This window comes from Panthera leo, chromosome C2 (assembly GCF_018350215.1).
Source record: "Panthera leo isolate Ple1 chromosome C2, P.leo_Ple1_pat1.1, whole genome shotgun sequence".
NCBI classification, from domain to species: Eukaryota; Metazoa; Chordata; class Mammalia; order Carnivora; family Felidae; genus Panthera; species Panthera leo.
The window spans coordinates 57,331,855-57,357,397 of record NC_056687.1 but is presented as its reverse complement, the minus strand read 5'-3'; the positions used below and the strand labels follow the sequence as shown (position 1 = coordinate 57,357,397).

The 25,543-nt window shown below is 40.4% G+C and overlaps 1 protein-coding gene and 1 pseudogene across 6 annotated transcripts in view; one reads left to right on the top strand and one right to left on the bottom strand.

Annotated features, from left to right (window-relative positions):
- The window catches only part of LOC122229272, a 28,948-nt pseudogene extending 25,495 nt beyond the window's left edge, over nt 1–3,453 (bottom strand).
- LOC122198642 overlaps nt 1–25,543 on the top strand; it is a 61,774-nt gene that overhangs the window by 18,018 nt on the left and 18,213 nt on the right. For 3 of the 6 annotated variants that reach the window (XM_042903339.1, XM_042903338.1, XM_042903340.1), the window contains one exon: nt 19,487–19,539. The exons of 2 other annotated variants lie outside the window; for them this stretch is intronic. The gene's annotated coding sequence lies outside the window, so the exon portion shown is untranslated. Of the gene's footprint in view, nt 1–3,334; nt 3,433–19,486; nt 19,540–25,543 lie in introns of those variants that run through there. One more of the 6 variants, XM_042903341.1, reaches the window with a different exon arrangement.

The following is a 25,543-nucleotide window of genomic DNA, read 5'->3' as shown; positions in this document are numbered from 1 at the left end:
GTCTGGCGGTTGCTTTCAGGTGAATGATCAATTGTTCCTTTGCTTCCAGTTTTACTTGCAAAATTTCTACCACGGACCAGAAATACTCTAAAGCCACAATTTACCCTTTCAGTCCTTTCACACTTTAGCCCAGGCAGTAGGTTTTATCTTAAGCACTCAAGAGTTTTTCTTTCAGTTAATCATAGCCATATAATAATTTCTTGGTCTCTAACTTCGGCATTTGCTCAAGTGTATTTAAGTAACAGCAGATGATGCTTGCAGGCAGTGTAAGGGTAAGAAGACAGGCTGGTTTGGTAGCTAAGCAACAAGCCTAGAAGTGATAATTTATAATCTGCATTGCTTTGTGACCCTCAGCCACTTTTTGCCTAGTTTCATTTCTGGTAAGATGGGGCTAGTGGGCTGATGGTAGGTATTGACATGACTTATATGAGATAAATAGACAAAAAAATATTATGTACTTCTTAAATCACAGAATCCCATTTTACCTCTAACCTGCAGTGAAACTTTCTTAGGCTGTGAGATTTTGTATTTAAGCCTCCCTTTGTGCCTGAAGAATATCTAAAAGCTGCTCGGTGTGTCATTGTTTTTCCCCTTCAGATGCAGGGTTATCCGTTGATTCTATATGTTACTAACCTCATCATATGTGACCTCAGGAAATTGATTAACCTGTCCACTTCTTCAGGCTACTGTAGCCCCTACACAATAAAATAAACAAATCAATCTTTTAAACTGTACTTTCTCGTATTCATTTGTCTTTCAGAGCTCCTCAATTTCTCTTTTCCCAGCTCTACAATTATTCAGAGCCGGTGTAACCTGTTAGGTGGGAGCTTGAACTCCACTCCCTTTCCTGAGATATGAAAAACTTCCCTTGCTTGGTAAACAAAACCTATTAGTAAGATTCTGTGTTACAAGTATCTATTATACTAAAAAGCAAAAACAAAAACAAAAACAAACCAACCAACCCCAAAACCAAAAAACAACCCCCCTCCCCGACCAAGTATCTATTCTACTATATATCTTGGCTTAGAAGACAATTTACCTTTTAGAAATGCAGGCGCCTGATGAACAAAAATTTTAGTGAGGGATTTTTAACATTTCACACTAATGGCATTAATAGAGCTAGGACACACCGCCTTGGTCAGAAGGGAATACAGGCCTCCCTAGTGCGTGCTGCGCTTTCCTCCTCAGGAAATTCTTGTCTTGTAGCTCACGGTGCCTGGCAAACATGGTAATGTGTCTGTAAATTTCAGCTGACAGAAACACATCAGGTAATCAGCCACCTCAGAAAGTAAACAAAGCTGAGCCACTGAGAGCGATTGTTGAGCAGCCAGAGGGGTTCTTGGAGGTGGTGTTAGGAAAAGCACAGTGAGACTAGAAGGAACACCGAAGATAATTCTCCTGATCCTGGGTGGGAAACTGCCCTCCGGTCACTCCCAGAATGCTGAGACATTAAATACTTGCCTGCCTCCTTTGGCTGGTAATTAGCTGGTCGACCATGCACCTTGATGCTTTGTACTTTGTCATCAAAACTCTTTTCATCTCCCTGTCTCTCATTTTTCTACTTTGAAGAGTTAAACAGACGCCAGAAAACTGTGGAGAATAATATAGCACCAATGAACCCTCCTGGAATTTAAAAACGGAGCCATTTTCACACAATGCTCTAGACTTAAAGCATCGATAACACTGGTTCCCTTTTCTTCACCTGGTCCTGTTCTTCTCCCTGCTTCTCTCACAGAGGGAACCATTTAATGAACTTAAGGTGCCCTTTCCAGTCAGTTGTTAAAGAACTACTTATAAATTTATCCATGAATCAGCATATAGTTTTGTTGGTATGCATAAAAACTTAACATTAAATGATCGTTTCATTACACCACCTAACCAATTATTTCCTCATTCTCCACCTTTATACTTTTGTTGCCCTGTCTTTCCTTTCATTATTTTTCCTTGCCTATTTTTTCTCTCCTTTACACTCAGATCTGGCTCATTTTATTCCCTTCACTTTTTTCTTTCCTCATTTGTGTTCTCTTTCCTTACTTTTGAGTTGCGAATGCGCACGTGCGTGCGGGGCAGCCATCTAACTCGTGCACTGGCAATAACCTCACACAGCAAACTGCAGCCGTCGTCTTGTGGGTGGACCTTCCCAGAGATGGCTTGCCGTGATGTGATCCTCACTACCACAGAAAGAACAGTTAAGTCCACACCAACAAAGGAGGGGTACATACAAGAGCGTGAAGTCTCTGATCTCTACATTAACTCAAATGTCTAATAATCAATCCTCTTATGGAAAATGACCCCTATTGTGGGTGATATATAAGCCTTGTGAAGGAACAGTGCATTGAAATGAACGTGGCTGCCTCAGTCTTATTTTGCCTCTTTCCTGTCCATGGAAGCAGCTGTAGTTTCTGGCTACAACTTGTATGGTGTTAGGAGAGATTTGGCATTTAAAAGGATCTTGGGATCCACTTTTACCCTGATAGTTTTGTAATTAGGTCTTAGAATTTCCCTAGAGAATAGTAAAATTATTCTCTTCACTATATATACCTCCTGTTGCAATTTTCTGGTCCACTTACTGAACTCCCCACTCAGATCAAAGGGCCACATGCTTGACTCACCAGATTCTTGACCAGCTGCCGCCCTCTCCTAGGTTACCTGATGCTTTTGCCATGTGGCTTCTTGACCGCAGGCTCCTGCCCTCAGTTAAATACTGACACTCACTCGTATTTCCTTGTGCACTTTTGATTTACCGCTTCCTTTTGTGAGAGATCCAGAGAGCATCCTCATACTCCGACAAATGCTAAACCTCTTCCAAAGGACTTGAGTAATTATGGGTATCCTGCTCTTCATTTTCATAAAATTTTCATGGTACAAAAGGGGTGCTGAAGAGAGAAGGCAGAGAGGTGATGGATCATTTGCCCCAGTGATTTGATCTTCTTTGCACACTTTTTGCCCCATGTAATTAACCCTTGCTTTATTCAGTTTAGTTTTGTCTGCCCAAATGGATTTAACTTCTTTGAGGGTAAAGCTCATGACTATGTCATTCAATCTATTTGTATGAAGCAAATGCTATCTATGGAGCTCTGTGCCACAGGCATAGTGAAGTTCTTTTGGTTTCTTGAATATAATCTCAATATACCATAGTCCCTTGAACACAACTGTTGCCGTTGCCTGAAACATCCCCAGTAAACCCTTTCCCCACTCCAACTCCCATCCCAGTCCATCCCAGGTCTTCACCCTATATGGTATGTCTCAGCGTAGACATTACTATCTCCAGGAAATCTTTGATATTTCAAGTCTGAGAGCAGTCTCCTCCTCTCTCAGCAGCAGGTTCTGTCCTTACCGCTGACGCTGACGTACCTGTACATCTCCCTGACTAGACTGCAAGCCGCGGTTGTGGTGTTCAGGGTGCTCCTGGAATGCCTGGAGTAGAGTCTGGTATGGGATATAACTCTTCATATGCGCCAGTGTTACAGGTTGAGGGGGCTTTTATTTTACTCTGTGCAACAACCTTGTAAAAACATCTGACTTTTTTTAAACCTCTCTATTTTTCTTTTAATAGACTGTTTTCTTCAATTACAGAGGAAAGAAACTTGTTTTGCTCTTAACCTGTTTGTGAGTGAATGCACTTGAACCAAGTGAGGAGCTACTTATGCATTTGTAGCTACTTGAGTTCACCTGGCTAAAACCTTGAGTTTAATGAATATAAAACTTACCTTGCTAAAATCCTCATCTTAAAGAGTATGAAGCACCTTAAGCAGAATCCATATTTCAGTTTGCTTCTGATGACACATTCACCAACATCTCATATGAATAGTATATAGCCTTTTTATCTTAGGATTTCACATGGCTTTACCAACACTAATTAACCAGTGGAAACAAGGTCCCGTGTGTAGAGGTAAAGAGATGACATCAATAACCCCTTTTATCATTGTGAACTAAGAATCTCCTAGATTCTTATCCACTAATGAGAAGGTATACATTAAAAGTTGTATCAGTCCAAGACGTTGCTTAATCCAGGAGACTCTCCTGCCCTTTGGCAGTTAGTCGTTCTTATATAGGCTATCCGTTTCAACTTTTGAAACGTTGACCCCTGAGTGTAGCCAAGCTGAGCAACTTCAAGAAGGAGTTAAATGATTATTTTCCCCATCCTTTCTTGTATGATTCTTTCTGTGTGAAAGGAAAAAAAAAATCTGGTGAGTCATGTCAAGCAAGTAGAGAAAAATGGCCCTGGAAAATGGCAGTATACTGACTCATCACATTTACACTTACATTATAGCTTATTTTAATATAAATTCAAGCTGCTAAAAATTACTCCCACAGACAGCTGTATAAAGTCACTTCCCCCCCACCCCACATTTTCTTATAACCAAAGCCTTAGAGTAACTCTTTTAAATGTCTGTAGAGGAGAAAATGAAGCTTTTGTGTCAGTCAATTTCCAAATGAGGAAACCACCTCAGTGTGGTGACCATTTCCTGAAGAGGTACTCCAGAGAGCTGAGGTTCCTCTTGCTCAGGAGATCTTGCTCCTTTCCAGCTCTAAGGCCTGGACCGCTGCTGGACAAGTCTCCTTACTGTGGCACAGAAGTAGGCTGTGGATTCAGAGAATCTCTGCTCAGGTATTCTCTCTGCTGCCTTCCAGCTCTGTGACTTTGATGGTTTATCTGTCACTTATACTTGCTGCCCAGGTTTGCCATGAGGGTCACATTGGGTGATGTAAGGTGTCGGGTACTCTAACTAGCACACACATAGTAGTTACTCAATAAATGTTAGCTCCTTCCTCTCTCTCCTGTGGCCTTGCACACTCTCTTTCTCCCTTGGCAGATTCTCTTCTCTCTTGTCACCTTCCAGGAGCAGTACTTAGAACACTCACTGTGAGAGTGATTTCATCATTCAAATCCACACTGATTGGCATCTGGCTTTAAGTTACTCTTAATTTTTGTTGGGGGTCACCAGTTTGTTATTACCTTTCTAGTTATATGGGTACATAGATCCTGAATACCCAACAAAAATGTCTGTAGACATGTTTTATTTTTATATAGCTGCCTTAGTACCTAACATTGCAGGTAGCTAATCAAGAGGTTCCAAACTATGTAATTGATTATTATTAGCTACCACTCAGGCAGATATGTAAGATGTTGGTAAGGCTAATCTCTAAAAAGACAAACACAGTGGGGTTTTTTGGGGGGTTTCAAGCTTCTAGTTAATTAAACAGTCATCCTTTCATTCTGTGAACTGACCTACTTTTTAAGATAAACTATCAGCTGGTTGAGGCTTTTTTTTCCCCTACATAATTTTTCTTGCAAAAATCAAAACAAAATTAAAATTTCTCACTCTGGTGTGGCATTTGAATATCAGTGACTTTGGATAGCTAAACACTTATTATACAGTCCCTTATTCTATTCTTAAGGATTTAGATGATGGGTTTAATTTTGGTGGCACCAGAAAACACGATTCAGGGAAGATAACCAGTAACATTCCTGCCAGATGTGATCAAATATACTGAGGAAAGATAACATAGGGACCGTTCTTTGGGAGCTGCTAGCCAACATAAGTTGAAGATGAAATTCAGAATTGAAGGTAGCTAAATCTTTCTATTTATAAGTGCACAAAAAACATTCACAGCAAAAAACAGTCACAGATTATTAGATAAAAACACCCTAATGCTTACAAATAATTTCTTTCAATAAATTAGTGTCACTCTAAAGAAGTTATTATCCATCATTAAATATATAAATCCCTGCAGTGCCTCACCCTAGAGCACCTTACATGGAGTTGCCCATTTGAGAAGCAACTCAAATGTGAAATAATACTTTCAATTCAAGAGCCTAATATTGTGACTTTTCCCTTTAGGGCTAGGGTAAACATACATTTGACTTTCTTCAGGATTTGTGCTGGTTTATGCCTGTTGTCCTGGCATAATTCCTTATTGCAAAACTTTCATTATCAAAAGTATCTTAGTTTGACCATAATTTTTTCTTCATCCTTTTTAGGGTCCAACTTGCAGCCCTATTTGTCTTCTGTGTTCATAGCATCTTATAGCTGGGTCCTACTCTCCAGACTGGTATTTAGTGCCTGGCATAATGTGGGCTCTCCACCCATGTTGGCTAAATTGTCTCTATTGTTTGTTCATATCAAAAGATATGTTAAAGTTCGAACCTCTGTCACCTTATTTGGACGTACGACCTTTTGGGGGAATTCGGTATTTGCAGATGTAGTCAAGTTAAATGAGGTCATACTGGATTAGGGTGGGTCCTAAATCCAGTGACTGGTGTCTCCGTAATCTCTCTGAAGATTGGAAGACACAGAGAGCACACAAAGAACAAGGAAATTGAAGATTGTGGCAGAGACTGCATTTATGCTGCCACAGACTAAGGAATGGGAAGCATTGCCAGCAAAGCACCAGAAGCTAGAAGAGGCAAGGGAGGAGTCCTCTCTAGGGCCTTCAGAGGGAACATGAACATGCCAACAGCCTGATTTCAGATTTCTAGTCTCCAAGTTGTGAAAGAATACACTTCTGTCATTTTAAGCCACTCAGTTGGTGGTAATTTGTCACAGGAGCCCTAGGAAACTAGCACATTGCCTCACTTTACCTGTTCCGGAAGAGGATTGGGCTCAAAAAGTGAAGTCTCTATAACCCAAGTTTTAAATCAGACCAGCCCAAATGTACTTCATTTGTACTTCAAATGAGGTAAAATATAGCCTCAGTTTTGGCTACCTTAGAAAGGCTCCCAGACTGAATTTTGCATTTGACATAGAGTCTGTATTTTAAGTCAGATCATCCCAAACATAATCTTCAAAGTTGGTGAAAATCTTATGTAGTATGGCAACTACAGGTAAGCTGACAAAGTGTCAAAAACTCCTTTAAAATTTTGATATAGGTAGATGAATACAGATACAGATTTATCTAACATATAACATTTCAAACAGGTTATCTATCCAGTTGTTAGTTAAAAAATTATGTCTGAATCTATACAGAGGTAGCTATAGGTATGGATATTTATATATCCTATATGTATCTCTTTATGTCTATATCTCTATCTATATGTGTATTTTTCAGTATCTGTCCATCTGTCAGTCTGATATATCTACCTGTCAATTGATGGGTGAATCTATAGATATTGATAGATACAGATATACAAAGCCCATGTACCTATGCAGGAAATGCCATGAATACAAACTAACTCTTGGAAGACTTCACAATTGGACCTTGCTCATTTACAGAGATAGTGTATCCTTTCTGAAGCTGTCTTCCTTCTATTGCTGAGTCTATGGGAGTAAAATCTACTAAGCTGCTGTTAGGATTTAGGGAAACCTTTCAAGGCCTGATGGCACTAATGGCAGAGCAACCAGGAAGGGGTGGATGCTGCTGAAACCCTGCTGGGGAATAAGGAATGAGCCATCTGGACCTCCAGCTGAGGCCAATTGGATGCAGACAAGAGCTGCCAGCAGGAATGGTCTGGATCTGGATGAGGGCCATCCCTCCCGAAGGAAGTGGGTTGGCCCTGGAGCAGAGGGAGTGGGGATGTTCTTCTCAGGAGAAAGGATCGGAGGACGTGTCCTCTCAGAGGTCACAGCAGGGACAGACATGTTATAATTATTAACCTTGATGCAAGGCCAGCAAGATGATGAGTACTGATGAGAACATGGAAGCGTTCCTCGTATTTGTCCAGAAAATCATTTATTCTGGTAAAGAGGTCAACCCTTTGGTGTTCTTGTCCCTTAAAGCGTAACTTTGCAGAAGATTACTAGAACCAAAGACACCAACCGCTTTCTCCTATCAATCCCATCCCAGATGTTAGGTTTCTATTGAAAATTTCTCGTGGTGCTGCTGCTCACATCCCTTCACTCTCCATTACTTCTGCATTGCCTCTAGAAGAAAAGAAACATCCCCTGGTTCATCACAACTTTTCTAGTAGTATCTACAGTATTTTAAAATGATATGGTTCAATAGCATTGCTGCTTCACAATGATTAGTGATTATCTAGTCACTAGATTTGTATCAGCACGTCTTTAATTCTAGAGTAGACAAAGGGGAACACCGAACGAACTCTCATTATCCACTATAGTTTATTCATTGGGCTTAAAAATAAGCTCTTGGTGTAATTTTGTCTAATGATGTGATTTTGGGGGGTCTAGTTTAGATAAAGCCTGATTCAGGGTGATCACTATACTTATTGACTTTTGCTTCTCTGTGCATCGGTATCATCAAAAGCATAGTAATGTTGTTGCCGTGAGTGCCATGACAGAGAATCTAAACAAGTTTTGTCTTTAACTACCCTAAGCCATTTTATTTATTTTTTTCCCATCAAATTATTTGGTTTTGGCATTTTGTCTCAGAAGTAGTTAAGAAATGGTTTATTATTATCAGAAATGTGCACCAGACCTAGAAATGCGCATCAGACCTAGAAATGCGCATCAGACCTGAGAGTTTGATTGTTTTTAAAATGCTTGTGTCAAGGTTACCTCTGGGGTTTTTGATTCATTTATTCTAGGGTAGATACCTACTGTGTGTAATTTTGCAAAATCATCTCAAGCCAGCCTGTTGGGTATCGTGAGTAAGTGTCATTATTTTAAAGAATGTTCTGTTGTGTATCATACACTCAGCAATCCAAGGGTTTCAGTACTACCCTAATTTTTGTCTCATTTCTGCCTTCGTCAAAATGCTAACCTTGTACTTTGTCCATGGTAAGGTGCTCAGTTGTCTCTATACACATAGACCTGCAAACTCAAGGCCATCGGATTCTATATTCCTAGCAGTCAGACTTTTCCACAGCTTTGAACAAAGACTTTCATTAACCTGAGAGTCTTAACCTTGTCCCCAATTTGACCTATTGATAATAAGCAGGGTGGACTAACCTAATCTAGAATTAGCCATTTACCCAATACTGAGTAGTAAAGGGGCCAAGAGGAAGGTTGGCAATAGTGAACTGAAGCAAGGGTCCTCATCAATCAGATAATTAGTTATCACACATCCATCTTCTGGGTGATGGAGAGCAGACTGAGAAAGGCTGAGACAGAGGCAGCAAAATAAAAAGTGAGGTGGCTAACTCAGTCTGCTGTGACTGTAAACACAAAACCAAATAAAACAGCGACAAAGGATTAACAAAATAAGAGAGGGTTAAATAGTACTGTAATAGACTATATTTCATTTGAGACTGTTTCTACTGGAACATATCACAAGTCTAAATTGGAAATAAAAGCTATTAAGTTTCAGTCAACCCATGAAATTATTACTGCAAACATTCATTATTTTTCGAAGCTGCCTATTGACAGCCCCTTGCCTGAAGAAAGAATTATATACCCAAGTCACAGTGGAACACAATCACTGAATTTCAGATTATAAATTCATCACTGTGCTCATAAGCCCATGCCATTGTTTCAAGTAATATTTAGGTAAAATATGTGTATATATATATATATCTTTTTTACACTTTTGGTGCGATATGTTGCTTGATGGAAATCACAGTGCTGAAAGTCAAAATGTGCCAGATTATTCACAGAGGCCAAAATTAGAATGTCTTTGTATATTAAAATATAGGACAGAGAATAAATAGAAAAGTCTGAAGATGCAATTTTGGACACATGTGCAAAATGATCTTCTTCTTATATGAATAGATATATTTTTCATTTGTCATTTATTTATTCGAAGAAGCGTACTGGGCAACTACTCTGTCCCAGATATCGATTGAGGGAATGGGAAAACAAAGTTGAATAAGTCATCCTCTTGTTCCGAAGGACAAGCAGACGTGTCGATCAAAGACTGCCGGGTAGAGTGAGGAACTGTGGCTGCCGCGTTGTGCATGAGGGGCTCTGGGAGCACAGAGAAAAGATGGTTAAGTGGAACTGGGTAGTTAAAGGAGGACTTGCCAGAGATGTGACATTTGACCTGAGTTTTAAAGGGGCATCGGCAGAGCAAAGGGCAAGAGGAAGTGAAAGAAAGTTATTCTGGAAGAATGCTAAGTGAAAAATCAGGTTTCCAATACCTTTTTGGGTTTTGTACAAGGTCACACAGTCTTGATAGAGTTACTAATCTTAGAGTATGAAGGCCCACAATGCCTTCAGATTCTTGATCACCTGGGCTGCAAGATGGTACAAAATCCATTGTGAAAGTTGTGTGTTATTTTTATTTATGAGGAATGTATTTTTGAAAATGGCAACTTCAACAAATTATCTTTTTGTTATGATCTGTGTTCAGAGAGATTTATTGAGTTTTGTAGGGTTAAAAGAATTCTACTTTCCTTATTCATTTTGAGTTCAGTGGAGTACCACATGCTGCAGTATAGACAAGCTGCAGAATGGGTGACTCTCCAGTGTAACAAGGACATCATCAAGTGATCTGATACATCAGTTCTGATTAGAACAAAGTAAACTTCAGTTGGAACTGAGATATCCATTTACACAGGGCTCCTGTTTACCAGAGCAAGACAAATACTTTTTATAGGTCAGTGTACTTTCAGAATAGAATTTGATACATTTTCAGCATAAATAATGTTAAGAGCCTTTAGATTTCAGTCTTGCATTTACTGGGTCAATAGAAACCCAGTAAATTTCTGGATTTCTCTCCACTTAGCAGGGAAATATGCAAAGTGCTTTTGTTTGATGTTTTATAAAGATAATGAAGCATATAAACAAGAACATCTATATTCTGGAAGTAATGAAGTAGTACTAAGGAAAAATATATTCAGATTTAATTCTCTGAATAAGAAACATGGTCTTCGAAAAGGAAAAATTGGACATTTGCCGAGTTAATTTGATTATCATGCATAGAAGGGTTTTATCACGTAGTGTGGCTATGGTTGACTACAATGATTACATTATACTAAATGTACATCTTGTAGACCACATATTTGGTGTAGTCATAGCCTGAGAATAAATTGAGTCATGAGATAAAGTATTTTGAGAAGCCTAGGGATTAGGCTGAACTTTGACGGTTCCATACAAAAGTCAATTTCTGGCAGCAGCCAAAGAGAGATTCATTTTCTGATATTTTTTTGTACAAATTACGTACACAAAATGCCTTTCTTCCTCCTGCCCCATTTTCTGAAGCTTTGGCAATAGGTTAACATGTGCCAGTGATAGAATTTCAAGTGCGTTAAGGACCCTGTAAGTAAGGACCCTGTAAGTAAGTACATGGTGGATTTAGGATAATCTGTGGACTTGATTTCTCAAGGCTATGTGGTACCATTCCTATCTTTCCCTGTCCCCCCTTTCTTACTCTATCTTCAAGTCATATAATAAGCCGGACTTTAAATATTCCATTCATCCCTCATCTGATTGTTAAAAGAATACAGTCACAATTGTCATCCAGTGAGAATTGAATACTTAATAAGTATGTATGTCCCTAGTGCAGTGGCGTTTTCTAAAAGCAAGATTGATCTGAGGGAGGGGAGACATAGATAAGCAACTGGAAGAGTGACCTGTGATTTCTGTTTTTCTAAGATTTGAACTTTTTGTATCCATTTGTCACTTTAAAATGTTTCCAACCTCATCTTCTATATATACTTCTATGATTTCTTGAAGTTCACCAAGTTTACAATGCGCTTTCATGCCCTGTGTATTTACTCATGTTGTTCTTTCTGTCTCCAGCTACTAAAACCCTTCACTCTTGATGGCTCCGTTCAGTGGTCACAGCCTAGGTCTGATGGAAGGGTGTGGCAGAGGTAAAGAGGCCTGGGCACAATTTCTGTCTCTTAACAGCGTAGCTATCTTGGGAGAGTTATTCAATTCCTTTGAGCTTTAATTTCCTCGTCTGCAAACTGGGGATAATATAAGATTATTAAGTAAGGAAAAATATATTTTCCTCTTCCTCAACCTCCTCCTTTTATGAAGCTTTCTCTGCTGACCCTAAATAGTCTCTCATAGTTGTCTTTCTGTCTGTGTGTTACTATGCTTTTTTGCCTCAGTAATTAAAGTATTTTCTTATTATTTGTACTCTTGCTATTAAAATTTCTCTCTTATTATGATTGGATATTTAAATGAACATTTTCTCTTGTAAGCTGAAAGCCCTATGAGGGAAGGGACAATATCTTGTTTAGTGCATACTAAAACATTCAGTAAAAATGTGATGGCATTCAATAAAATAGGAATTACATGCTTCCTCCTGCCGCCACCCCCTGCCTTGACTTTCCCTGAATCATCTTTTGACATTTTCTTTTATTCTTTCTCCTTCCTTCCTTCCTTCCTCTTTCTTTCTTTCTTTCTTTCTTTCTTTCTTTCTTTCTTTCTCCCTTCCACCCTTCCTCCCTTTTCTCCTCCTCCTCCCCCTCCCCCTCCCCCTCCTTCTTCTCCTTTTATCTTTTGGCATTTTCTCAGATTTGAAGTTATAAAACATAAATGGCATTAAAGTTGCAATAGATAGTAAAATAATCTCAGCTCAGTTAATCTACTTGGTAGTTTATTTTGTTTTTGTTTGTATTTACTGTCAGAGAATTGAATCATTCCTGAGTGAACACATTCTTATCTTGTTATCACATTTCAGGATGCCTTGGTTTCTTGGGTAGGTTTCTGTCCATGACTTCCTACAGATAAATAAAAATTGGGTACATTGTCTGGGCAATGATGAGCTAAAAAACATGGTCGGTGTCTTCTCTGGGCTCTGCCTTATGGAGAGAGACCTATAAGACTGTACCGTACTAAAGCCTTCTTCTTCACAGAAGTACAGGGCAGGAGAAAATGTGTGTTGGTGAGTGTGTGTGTGTGTGTGTGTGTGTGTGGTAGGTGGGGGATGTGCGAGCACGCTGGGTGATGTTGGTGACAGAACATTTGGCATGCTTCTTCTACATCTGTTGGAAAGAGCCAGCCAAGCCACCTGTTGTATTTCAATTCCCCATTCCTCAGGGACCTGACTGCTTGCCGCAAAAGGTTTAAGATAGCAGAAATCCACAAAAATAGAGAAGTTATAGGTCACCCAGTTCTTTACACTGGGGATCCCCATCAGACCATTCTCTGCAGTAGGCTCTTTAATACAATACAGAACATTTCTCAAACAGTGTGCTCTTTGTCTATCTCAGTTTAAAACATTCTAAGGGACAAAGGTTTCACTCTCCTCTAAAGGAGATGAATCCAAAAATCCCATTGTTTACAAGGTCAGGAAATGTGTCCCTGATTGTCTGGCGACAGAGTCACTTTCAGAACTTCCTAGTATTCTCCACCTCATTCCTTTTGTACTTTGGGTCTTGAATGGAGAAGGCTCTGACTTATTTTGGCCCATAAAATACCCTGCAGGATGTCTCAACACATTGAAGAAAGGTTTAATCTATTTCTGTTAAAGCCGGGAGAAAACCTTTCACCTTTCTCTAGGAGCTACTAACCCTGGGATACCTTCTTTCTCTCTCTCTTATTTTCTGTTACCTGTTCTATCTTTCTTATGGTGACCACAGTTTCTAAGTGTGATCTCCATTGGCTTATTTTTGAAATTTCTTTTTCTTTCTTTCTTTCTTTCTTTCTTTCTTTCATCCTACAGTTTATAGTAAAAATGTAAAAGCAGCTTTCTTAATTTTCTAATTTTGAGTCTTAGTCCAACAGAGAAATTCAGAGGTGATCTGTTCCAACGCCCTCATTTTATAACACAGGTGACTAATACTCAGAGTGAGGAAGTGCTTTTCTGGGAAATATTACAGTCCCCCAAAACCTAGCCCAAAAAAGTACCAATAATAAGTCTTCCCAGCATGTAGAGTAGGACACTGTCTTAGTCCCCCTCTGTCCACATCACGGGAATAAGAACTCCACAAATGTGCTAACCTCTGTGAGCACTTACCATGAAGTCTCAAAGACATTGTGACAGCAAGCACAAGAATCCCACACCTGCCTGAGCTGGTCAGGCTGCCTGCTCTGGAATGTCCCTTTACTAGCTTTTGGAGATTCTGTGGCTCATTTTGGAGAGTGGGGTCCTGAACCCCAACCAGCTGTAGTGGATCCTCAACTAATGTTAAACGCCTGCACCAATTCTGGTCTTTGTTGGAACAAAGAACTTATATTTAACTGTCACAAGAACAAGTCCACTTAGCTGCTTCTGTAAGACAGGAAAGTAGCCTCTATACCCTGGTAGTTACCCATCAGGCTCAGGAACCTCACAGCATTTGGATAGGCTGAATGCCCAGGCTATCATTGATTAGTTCCTGGCCTTGGGACCAATTACCTAATCTCTTTAAGAGTCAGGTCTCTTATCTATAAGATGAAAAAAATATATATATTAGTACCTACTCCCTAGAGTTGACTTCAGGATCACATAAACTAGTAAGTGAAAAACACTGCATGTTCAAAACACTCAGTAAACATTAGCTTTACAGATCTTCCTCGATTTACATGGAATTATGGCCTGATAAATGGATCATAAATTGAAAATACCATAAGTTGAGGGGCGCCTGGGTGCCTCAGTTGGTTGAGTGTCTGACTTCGGCTCAGGTTATGATCTTGAGGTTTGTGGGTTTGAGCCCCACATCAGGCTCTGGGCTGACAGCTCAGAGTCTGGAGCCTGCTTTGGATTCTGTGTCTCCCTCTCTCTCTGCCTCTCCCCTGCTCACACTCTGTGTCTCTTAAAAATAAATAAACATTAAAAAAAAAAAAAAGAGAGAGAAAATACCGTAAGTTGAAAATTGCATGTAATATACCTAACCTACCCAACATCATAGCTTAGCCTACCCTACCTTAAAAGTGCTCAGAACACTTACATTAGGCTACAGTTGGGCAAATCATCTCATGCAAAGCCTATTTGATGATATAGTGTGTGGAGTATCTCTTGTAATTTACTGAGTACTGGACTGAAAGTGAAAAACAGAATGTTTGTAGCGGTACAGAATGGTGGTTAAATGTATCTGTTGTTCACCCTCGTGATTGCCAGGCTGACTGGGAGCTGCGGCTCTCTGCCACTGCCCAGAGTCACGAGAGAGTATCCCACCACACGAGGCTAGCCTGGAAAAATATCAAAATTGAAAATTCATGTTACAGTTTTACTGAATGGGTACCGTTTTCACTCCATTGTAAAGTCAAAAAATCGAAAGTGGAACTATTTATTCTAAGTTGGGGACCGTCTCTGTTTTTTTCTCTTCAAGGTTCCCTGAGTGAAAGTGGGGTCACTCTGAGAGAGCTTCCATGTTTCATTGGCTGTCCCTGGCCACTGCTGGACTCTAGCCCTCTAAACAGCATTACTGTCCTCGCTCAAGTATTTCTGAGTGGCCAACAGGGGTGTTGTGTTTCTCAGGGACTCATGTGCAACACTGATAGTTTCCCACACGGTGCATTTGCACGGCACCGTTGCCTCTTTTTCGGGGGGCTGCTGTGACCACTGAAATGGGGGGCAATCCTGTAGTGAATTGGGGTGGAGGGAATGCTCCTCTTCCATTTTTGGTATTGTCCTTTATTAGAAGTCCTCCCAAAGTAGTAGTAACTTGCCCTTCATTGTCTTTTGGTTTCTGCTTATGGCTTCTGTCTCCTTAGGACCCAAATATGAGTGCCCGAACATAAGGCCAGAATGGCAGGAACCAAACTGGCTCATCAGCTGAGTCTTGGGGTCTGATTCCCTCTTTGGAAGAATTATCTTCCAAGATGTTCCACAGTTCCCTGGATTAATATAGTTTAGCAGCCAGGTCCCTAGTTCACAAGATCTCCCCAAGTGGGTTTGAATTTCAGTTGTGGGGCCCCTGCCAATGTTCATTTAACCCAAAATGGCAGAACTCATATCGATAATGCTCATCTGAGTGAAGTTAAGGAAGATGTTAACTCATTTAAGAGGAGGAAAGTAAGGCACAATGTATGTGACCAGTCACCATTCAAGTCACAGTTCAGACTTCCCCCAGGCATTAAGACCTGCCACACGCAAAAGCTATGGGACTTAACTTTTTGATCTTAACAGCAAAATCCTATATCTGTCTTAGAATGGCTAACTTAAAAATCAAGTCTGCCCAAGGCCTGTCAGTATTTAAATGCCTAGTATTGGTCCTCATTTTTTTTTTTTTTTTTGCCTCAACTTTCAACATCTCTTAAAGCTGCCACTTTCTAATGGGCTAGGTGTGGGAGATGCCAGGGATAACAAGGAAGTGATTTGTCAGCTTAAGAGATGTCACTGGTCATCAAAGAGTCCTTGTTCTTTGTGTGAGCTGTAAAATCCATCTGAGTCACAAAGTCAGATAGATGATGCCTGGTACATCTACAGAAACTGAACATTTATGCCAATTACAGACTCTGTACATGAGGAAGAACAGAACTGATTTAGCCACTAGACAGGTAACTCACCTTAGGGCTCTGAAAAAAAAATGTGTAATGTTAGGTAACAACCAAAATAGAAGCTAAAATTTACCTAATTATAATTTGCTGCCATCACTATTTATTCCTTAAGTGTCATGGAGACAAATCCTCATGAAGGGGTGGATTACCTAAAATAAGTTAATTGGAATTTTGTGAGGCAGACATATGAATATTTATGTGCAATATAAAATACATAGTATTATGAGTATAAATATTTAACAAGAAGTTCTGTAAAGGATTAATAACATACATGATGTAGTTCCTACTTGCAAATTTCTACAGTCTAGTTCAAATAAAGATGTACACATGGAAAAGACACTGGTAATTCCATGAAATAATTTTGTGCCAAATAAGTAGAACAGACACTTGACACTTAGAGTGGACTATTCCTTTTATTTGGGATGGTGGGGGTGGGGGTGGGGGCGGGTTCTGGTAGGAAATGGGATCTACCTGGACTTTGAAAGATGGGAAAAGTGAATATAGGTTGATTATTAAGAAGGAAGGAACTCTTTTGTTAGAGAAATAAAGTAAAAAAAAGGGGGATAATCCAAGTTGTTTTGGGAGGACTGCGAGTAGACACTTAAAGCTGGAGCAAAGGGATGAGCTTGGGGGAACAGCAGTGGAAGGAAAGCTGGAAATGCAGGTTGGGCTCTGTTGTGCATTCTCTTGAGTGGTAGGTTAAGGTTTTAACATATTCTTTTTTTTTTTTAATACTTTCTATGTTTATTTTTATTTTTGAGAGAGAGAGAGAGAGAGATGGAGCACGAGCAGGGGAGGGGCAGACAGAGAAGGAGACACAGAATCCCAAGCAGGCTCCAGGCTCTGAGCTGTCAGCACAGAGCCCGATGCAAGGCTCAAACCCATGGAATGCGAGATCATGAGCTGAGCTGAAGTCAGACACTCAACCGACTGAGCCACCTAGGCACCCCAGGTTTTAACATATTCTTGACTCGCCAAAAAGAGCACCATTGAAACTGTACAAAGTAGTGTTCTGGGGACTCAGCCTTGGAATTGTATGGGGTAGGTCAGGGAGGTGAGACTAAATAAAAACAGGCACGTCAATGTAGAGGCTTAGAATATTGTATGGGATGATTTGGGTGGAATTTGTGATGACCAGTGGTTGATCTGGAAAGAAAAAACCTCCTCAAGGATATGGGAATAAAAAAATAAATAAATGAAAAGTGACAGACCTTGGTGACTTACTGACTTTACAGGTGAAGGAAGAGGGAGAATGAAAAGTGACCTGAAGGTTTTTATCTCAGCTGACTGGGAAAACTGTGGGACCAGAATCAGAAGTGGGGAAAGGGGGGAAGTAGTTTTTGCTTGATTGTTGGTAAGGCTTCCTGAATATCTGTACTGTTTTTTTTAATGTTTATTTATTTTTGAGAGAGAGATAAAGAGAGCACATGAAAGTCAGAGGGGGGCGCAGAGAGAGGGGGCAGAGGATCTGAAGTGCTGTGCTGTCAGCAGCGAGCCTGACATAGGACTCAAACTCACAAACCATGAGGTCATGACCTGAGCCGAAGTCTGACACTTAACCGACTGAGCCACCCGGACACCCCGTTAAATGTCTATTTTAGAAATAAGCCTCTTCAAGTTGGCAAATTAAACTTTAGCTCCATTTGTACCTCAAGGCCTGTACAGGCCATCTGTTGAGGACAAGTAAAGGTAGGTATGAGAGGGAGGATTGTGCAGCATAAAACAGGTAGATAGGTAATGCACTAAGTGCATTGACAACATCTTTGACTATCCCTGGAATTTATTAGAAATTATTCTTTGAAAATGCAACTTTTATGTGGACCTGCATTCATTTATTTTTTCATAAGTCAACACTATCTCTAGGGGATTTAGTTTAAAAGATTAAGTCGCTAACCCTTTAAATGAACAGGGCTTCAGCTAATTATTATTTTCTTTACTGAGAGATGTTCATACTAGCTTTTGAAATTTGAGCTTGGTAATGCTAGCAGAATTCTTCTGTGTTGCTAAACTGTTACTGAGTCAGATGAGACTGAGTTTGAATCCTTGCTTTCCACTTAATAAATGTGCGATCTTTTGTCAAAGCAGGTTCTTTTGTAGAATAAGACATGGTGAAGATTAAGGTAATATGTGTGAAGTGCTTGCTGCAGTAGCTAGCATAATACGCTTTGCATAAATGCTAGGTGATGGGTGCATGCGTGCGTCCGTGTGTGTGTGTGTGTGTGTGTGTGTGTGTGTGTGTGTTGACACTCACCAGCAATTATGAACTCTAAAGCAAAATAATTCTTTAAATATTCTGTTCAACATGGCCTGGAACAGGCAGCTTGGCATTGTAAGAACATCTCTGTCCTTGCAGAGCCCGGGAACCCAGAGGCTATCTTAGATCCCAGGGTTAATTGGGATTATAATCAAAGCCCATCAAGAGAAAGTCAGTTGTCTGGTTGACTGTCTGCAGCCTCTGGCCTCACTGGGCAGGTGCTGGCTGTTAAAAATGTATTGTCTTCCCGCTGCATCATCAGGGTGCAGGTCCACATTGAGAGAGGAACTTTCCTAGCCAGGATCACCCCAGCCATGGTCACCCAGGGCCAACAGACAGCTGGACCTCAAATATCACTCAGCTCTTAGGTCTATATACATACATTCAAACATACGTGTGTTTCACACAGCTTTTTTTTTTTTTTTTTTCCCTCTCCTGTGGTAAACCCACTGGACCAGGGTGGCTGGTTCAGGCAAGTTTTCCGCAGAAGTAATCCATGTCTGAGACAACCCAGACCTAGTCTGGAGTCTGGCTCTCTATTTTAGAATCTGTTTCTCATGGTGAGATTTCTCTGAGCAGCTCCTAAGCTCCTAAACCACCAGCTAACCTCAGCCATGTCAGTTCAAGGTGTTTGAAGAATCTGCAACCTTAAAGGGAATAGGGGTGCAGTTTTCCATCCCTTTCTTTCCAGAAACACTTCAGAAATGTGCCCATTCCCATTTCAGCATCCCTAGAGCTCCCTATGGTAAGGGATTTGGGGAGAGCATCTTCAGTTGTGGGGGAAAAATAAAAAAGAAACCTGTAATACCTTTGCCCCATAACAATGGCTGCCTGTTTGTCTTATACCACTTAATTAAAAGTGGTTCTTTCCACAGCTAATTGATGTCTCCACTTGTAGAAGCTGAAGGGATTGGCAGGTTTTGAAATGCATATTCTCTCATTAGAAGACTTGAAGTTCTGCCTCACCAGTCATCCCTCTCCACTATTATTTTTCTTCTTATTATTATCATTTCAGAATTGAGGAGCTAAAAAAGTCCCTTGAGAAGACAACCTGAGAGAAAGAGGCAAGTCTGATTCTTTTAAAAATCCTGCACTCAAGTCAATTACCATTCTAGCTTTGGTCTGAATATACAAGAAGGTACCCTAGCTTTCTAATGAGGTTTTCCCCATATGGTATATTGAATTTTAGGTCCATTTCAGATGACCACGATTGTCATTTTTTTCAATTAAAAATTTCTTAGCAATTTGTGCCTTTAAAAAAGCCTCAGGAAATTCTTATTGCTCATAGTTCACATGAAAACCAGATAACCACCTCTTCTACCTGTGGCTTTAATAAAAAGGGAGAAAAAGTCTCATTGTTACAGTGTGATCACTGTTAGTTTGACATCCCCATCAAAGAAAACAGCTCTCCAAGCAAGGCTGTCCTTAAACCCGGAGACAGACTTGTCAGTAACTTAGAGCCAGAAAAACTAGATTTCCAGAACTGTGATCAAACTGTCAGGGCAATGCTGCTTCCATGGGGACCAAGACAAGCCCACCTGTCTGAATTTTTCCCAGACATAACGAAGAACTCTGAAGATGAGCCCCAAGTAAAAGACATCAAACAATTGCATCACTGTTTCCCTTGAGGGATTTGGTCCTGAAGACTAAGAAAACCCTCTTAAATTAGCTCTAATTAAATGCTGTGAATCTGCTGTCCCACCATTCGGAAAATGGATTGCCTCATTGTGTTTTTTTCGTGTTACTCATAGAGTAGGAGAATTGAGATTCTTTAAAAGAAGATGAAAAACATGGAGGGGACCCAAAAAACATTTTAAAAAATAAAAGAAAAATTGACAAGGCTATTCTGGATGCCCCGCGGATAAATGGTGGCCCTAGATAATCATTCAGTATGTGTTGACAGAATTTGTTGATGGGATCACTCAGGTGGTACGCTCGCCATATTGATTACAGAGTGATACGTATAGATTATTAAGATGACTACCAGTGCCTTTCACACCACATTGGCTCACTGTGTATACAGACAAGAGCAAATTATTTTATACAGACTGTTCCTTGGGGGGGGGGGGTGTGGCAGGGTAGTGAGAGGTGGTGTGGGGGGTTCACTGGACACTCTGCTTTAAGTTATCCTGACAACACAGGGTTATTTGAAGATTTACCGTAAAGTGTTTCTGCACAAAGGAAATGTTTTGTGGAAGGAATTCCTGACACCGCACAAGCATGTTTCTTTAATTGGAAACTGGATACACTCTAGTAAACATTTTATTGGAGAATTTATTTCACACTTTATGAAGGATCCTGAGAGAAATGCTTTGTGATTAACTGTGATTGTCCACATATGAAAAATGAGTAAAGGGACAAGAATAAATATGCAATTAGTAGGGCAGGCGTCCAATCCTTTATTTATTTTCTGCCATTTGCAGCAGTGCCCTTTCTCTCAAAGATAGCAGTGTTAGGCTGGACATCTAACACCAAACCTGGTCAGTTTGGTACCCTGTAATCTTTTGTTGTTATTTTAATTTTTAATACTAGTCGGGTGTAAATCAAAAGCTAAAGATACCACTATAATCCTGCAAGCAGTTTCCTTTGAACAGAGGGAAACATGAGAGCCAAGACCTGCACTGTTTTTAAGCTCTTAGATAACACTCCTGACTCACTTATAGACTAGTGACTTTTTGTTTCGTTTTTGTTTTTGTAATGGATGGATCCCTAGTTTATGTAAGCAGCATCAACATCACCCTGACACTTGTGAGAAATGCAGATTCTCAGGTCAATCCCAGACCCGCCACATCAGAAATTCTGCAGTGGGAGTCCAGTAATCTCTGTTTAACAAGCCCCCCTTGGTATTTCTGAAGCCCACTAAAGTTTGAGAACCACTGAACCACACGATTAACTCCTTCCTCTCCTTGCTTTGCATCCCCAAGCATGCTCTGCGGAGAGCACAGTCATGACTTAGCACAAAGTATAGTTCAGTCCTTTAACTAAAGCTGCTGGCTCTGTGGTTTCATAAACACAGTGCTCCCAACAATTGAGCTGAGCAGACACACATAAAGGAAATATGTGAGTTTCCCCTCAATCTTTCTTTTTTGGGGAGGAAGTGTGGTATTTAAAGGTCGCATTTTTCTAAAACTTTTTTTTTTTTTAACGTTTATTTATTTTTGAGACAGAGAGAGACAGAGCATGAACGGGGGAGGGGCAGAGAGAGAGGGAGACACAGAATCTGAAACAGGCTCCAGGCTCTGAGCTGTCAGCACAGAGCCCGACGCGGGGCTCGAACTCACAGACCGTGAGATCATGACCTGAGTCGAAGTCGGACACTTAACCGACTGAGCCACCCAGGCGCCCCAAGGTCGCATTTTTCTAAAGTGTCTTAGTAGTTGTGGGGCTTGAAGCAAGTAATTTAATTCCTCTCACCTTTGTGGTCTTCACCTATATGCATACACTCTTTCTGGAGTTGTGCCGAGTATGAAAGGAGCCCTGGCTAACACTAGCACATTGCCTTTCTGGGAATTAGAAACAGGTGTTCCTCTTGGGGGGACCAATTAGTAGAAAGCATCATCGGTTAAGGATAACACTGTGTTGTCCTAGATTTGGCCAGGAGAGATTGGGCTGGATTTCAGCCCTGCCTTCTGCCTCCTCCTCTGGACACCTTTGTGCAAGTATATGCAGAAGTGTTGATTGAGACAATGTATGTTGCTTTTCATGTGGTATGCTACATACATGACACATATTACACATAAACATACTTTTCTGAGATGTGTCTATCACAGTTCATGGAGAGGAGCGTGTGTGGTCATCATTTGGTTATCAGTAAAGATGCTTAAACTGCTCAGTAAAAGTTTAAAACGAATCATGAATCATCATATTTCTCAACGCTGTGATGCATGGACCAAATTAAGAGGTTAATTGAAAGCATTTCATTTTACCCTTAGTGCAATGTAGATATATCTTCTCTGGACCATTGAAAAACGAGATCTGGAAAGAAAACTGGTTTCACATTCGCTGCTCAGATGCCATCCATGACTTATCTACTGACTGATGGAATAATTGAAATAGGGGACTGACATTCCAAAATAATAAATAGCACTTAGATATACATGAAACATAGAGAAGATATTTCTGATATGATACCACCCAGGTGCTGAGGATTGGTTTCAAATCCTTTTATTAAAAATATTTTTTAATGTTTATTTATTTTTGAGAGAGAGAGACAGAGTGTGTGCAGGGGAGGGGCAGAGAGAGAGAGGGAGACTCAGAATCCAAAGCAGGCTCCAGGCTCTGAGCTGTCAGCATAGAGCCTGATGCGGGCTCTGACTCATGGACCTCGAGATCATGACCTGATCATGACTTCAGTCAGATGCTCAACAGACTGAGCCACCTAGGTGTCCCTCAAATCCTTTTTTAAGGGCAATGTCAACAAGGAGGAAAGCCTGGGCTCCTGCAAAAAGAGGCTGCAGAAGGAGACACAAGAAGGGGAAGAGTGAAGTGTTTGGCTTCTTCACAAGTTCACTTAAGGTTGACCCCTCCTGTTTTTCTATCTAAGAACTTGAGTGTCATCACCTTAGGAAAGACCTACAACCCACTGTCATCTTTGGCTATCTTAGATTTTGGTATTTACTTTCAGCACAACTCATTATTACTTACTATCAGTTCCCTGGTGCAAGGAGCAAGGATCCTGCCTAACAGTCATCATTACATATGAAATTGGCACAGTGAAAATGATGGAACAAAGCACTGGCTTAAAAGCCATAAATTCTTTAAAGACTACACTAAATCCTTGTGCATCTATACAATGCTAGGTTACAGCTTTGCTACCGTAATTAAATGCTATATGAGGAAATGTAACAAGATATGTGGCCAAAGTAAAATGCTAACCTAAATAGGATCGTTAAAATGTAACCCAGGAAATAAAATTGGAAATCACTATTAGAACACTGCTCGTGTTACAAGATGTCAGAATCATGCATAATGCAAGAGTGGAACTGCTTACAGAGACTTTACACAAGAGAATTTAAACTTGCTTCTGTGGACATGAGGAACTGCTCTTTGAAGCATGGGCTCTGATGAGATTCTGCCCGGCTGTAACGACATTCCAAGGGAATGTTCTGTTTCCATCAGATGCATATTTATTTATAGGGTGCTGAATGAAGGCACATTCATACTACGTGGCAGATTGTACCTCCACCATATTTTTCATTAATCACCTTTTCTTTGGCATCTTCACCATTGCTTCATTATTGATCTGTTTTTTGAACCCTCTATGTGAATAAACCTACAATCGCAAAATTACCCATTGATCAATGTCAGCAAACACATTCCTGCAAACACAACCTTTAACTCTTTTTTCTCCGAACCCTCATTCCATTTCATCTCTTGGGCAAAGGCCTGAAAAAACAGATGATCCTTGTATTATTCCCTGAAGGTCAACAAATCCAGACTTTGCTTGGTTTACAAGGCTGAACATAAAGCCCATCTCAAAGAGAATACTTTTCCTCCGTTGCTCAGATTTTAAGTCAAAAGGCCTTTCTTGCACGCTCTAACATTCTCCCTGTACTCTGTGTTGAAGACTGTCGATCACATGTTGGTCTCTGTTGCCCCATACTGAGAAATCACCTTCTTTGAATACTTGTGCCAAATACAAACATATTTATCCACACACTAACCTCTCTAATTTGGTCATAATTAGAGAAAGGGCTATTTAATTAGTGAAAAGTCTTAAATTATAGATGGCTGATTGCTTTCGAGTATATAAAGTAATAGCAGGAAATGACTAACAAAGTGTTGCCAAGTACAGGACCTGCCAGGCCTGTTTTAATGAATAGCTAAAGATCACTGAAATTAGCACATTAATTGTATGCATGTAAATTGCTTCTGCTAAGTGTATTAAAATGTTGTTCTCTTTGTAATCATGTTGAAATTACTTATTTGGTTAGTACGCTCTTTTCACAATTGTTCATGAAAGACAAGAAAGTGAACTTCAACATAGTCCCTGACTAAATCGGAACACCACCAATTACATGCCTCCACATTTTATCATGCATACCAATGACTCATGACCTATTTTTTTTTTAATTTTTTAATGTTTTATTTTATTTTTTGAGAAACAGAGAAAGAGCGCGAGCAGAGGAGGGGCAGAGAGAGAAACACAGAAACCAAAGCAGGCTCCAGGCTCTGAGCTGTCAGCACAGAGCCCGACACAGGGCTGGAACCCAAAATGTGAGATCATGACCTGAGCTGAAGTCGGTCGCTCAACCGACTGAACCACCCAGGCACCCCATGACCTATATTTTAAAAACCCCAAATGCATATCTAATAAAACCCATCTTCATTTCCTTGTCTTGTATCTCTCTTTCAGAATCTCATGGAGGGTAGGTAAGATACCACCAGGCTCCAGACTAACCTCCCTGAGTGTGAATCCCTGCACAGCTGTGTAACTTTGGGCGCATTGCTCAATAACTCTGAGCGTTAGTTTCTCATCTGCCCTCCAAGATTGTTGTGAGAATTGAATGGATAAAATGATGTTTTGAAAACTTTTCTCAAACTTCCACAAGGACAGCAATCACCCCGGGGCACGTGTAAAACCGGCAGTTCCCAGGCTCCTTCTCTGAGGTCTCCGTGGCTTCTGATTCATGGGGAGCCGCCAGCCACCCCCGGAGATTCTAATCAGCTGAGAAACATAGCTGGGAAGCACCTGGTTCATCATAGCTTCTCTTCGCTCACGTGCTGTGCACTGTGTATTTCATTAGTGAGCCAAGAAAAACAAAGGACAAGTAGACTGAAGGTGCAGGAACCAAAAAAGTCATCAGAATATCCCTGACAGCTTTTTCTTCAGTGCCTCCTCGTGCAGAGGAGTTCACCGTCTTAGAGGGAGAGCAGTTTTCTCCACAGTTGAACAGTTCCATTGGTCCAAAAGACAAATCTCTCATTGTGCAGAAATCTGTTTCTTTTGAAATTCTGTCCATTGTTCTTGTCCAATATTTGGAGCAACATGGAACAAGTCTGCTCATCTGCCCCTTAGGACAGCCTTTGTAACACTGAAAGAGCCGTCTTATCTCCTTCTGATTTTCTTTTT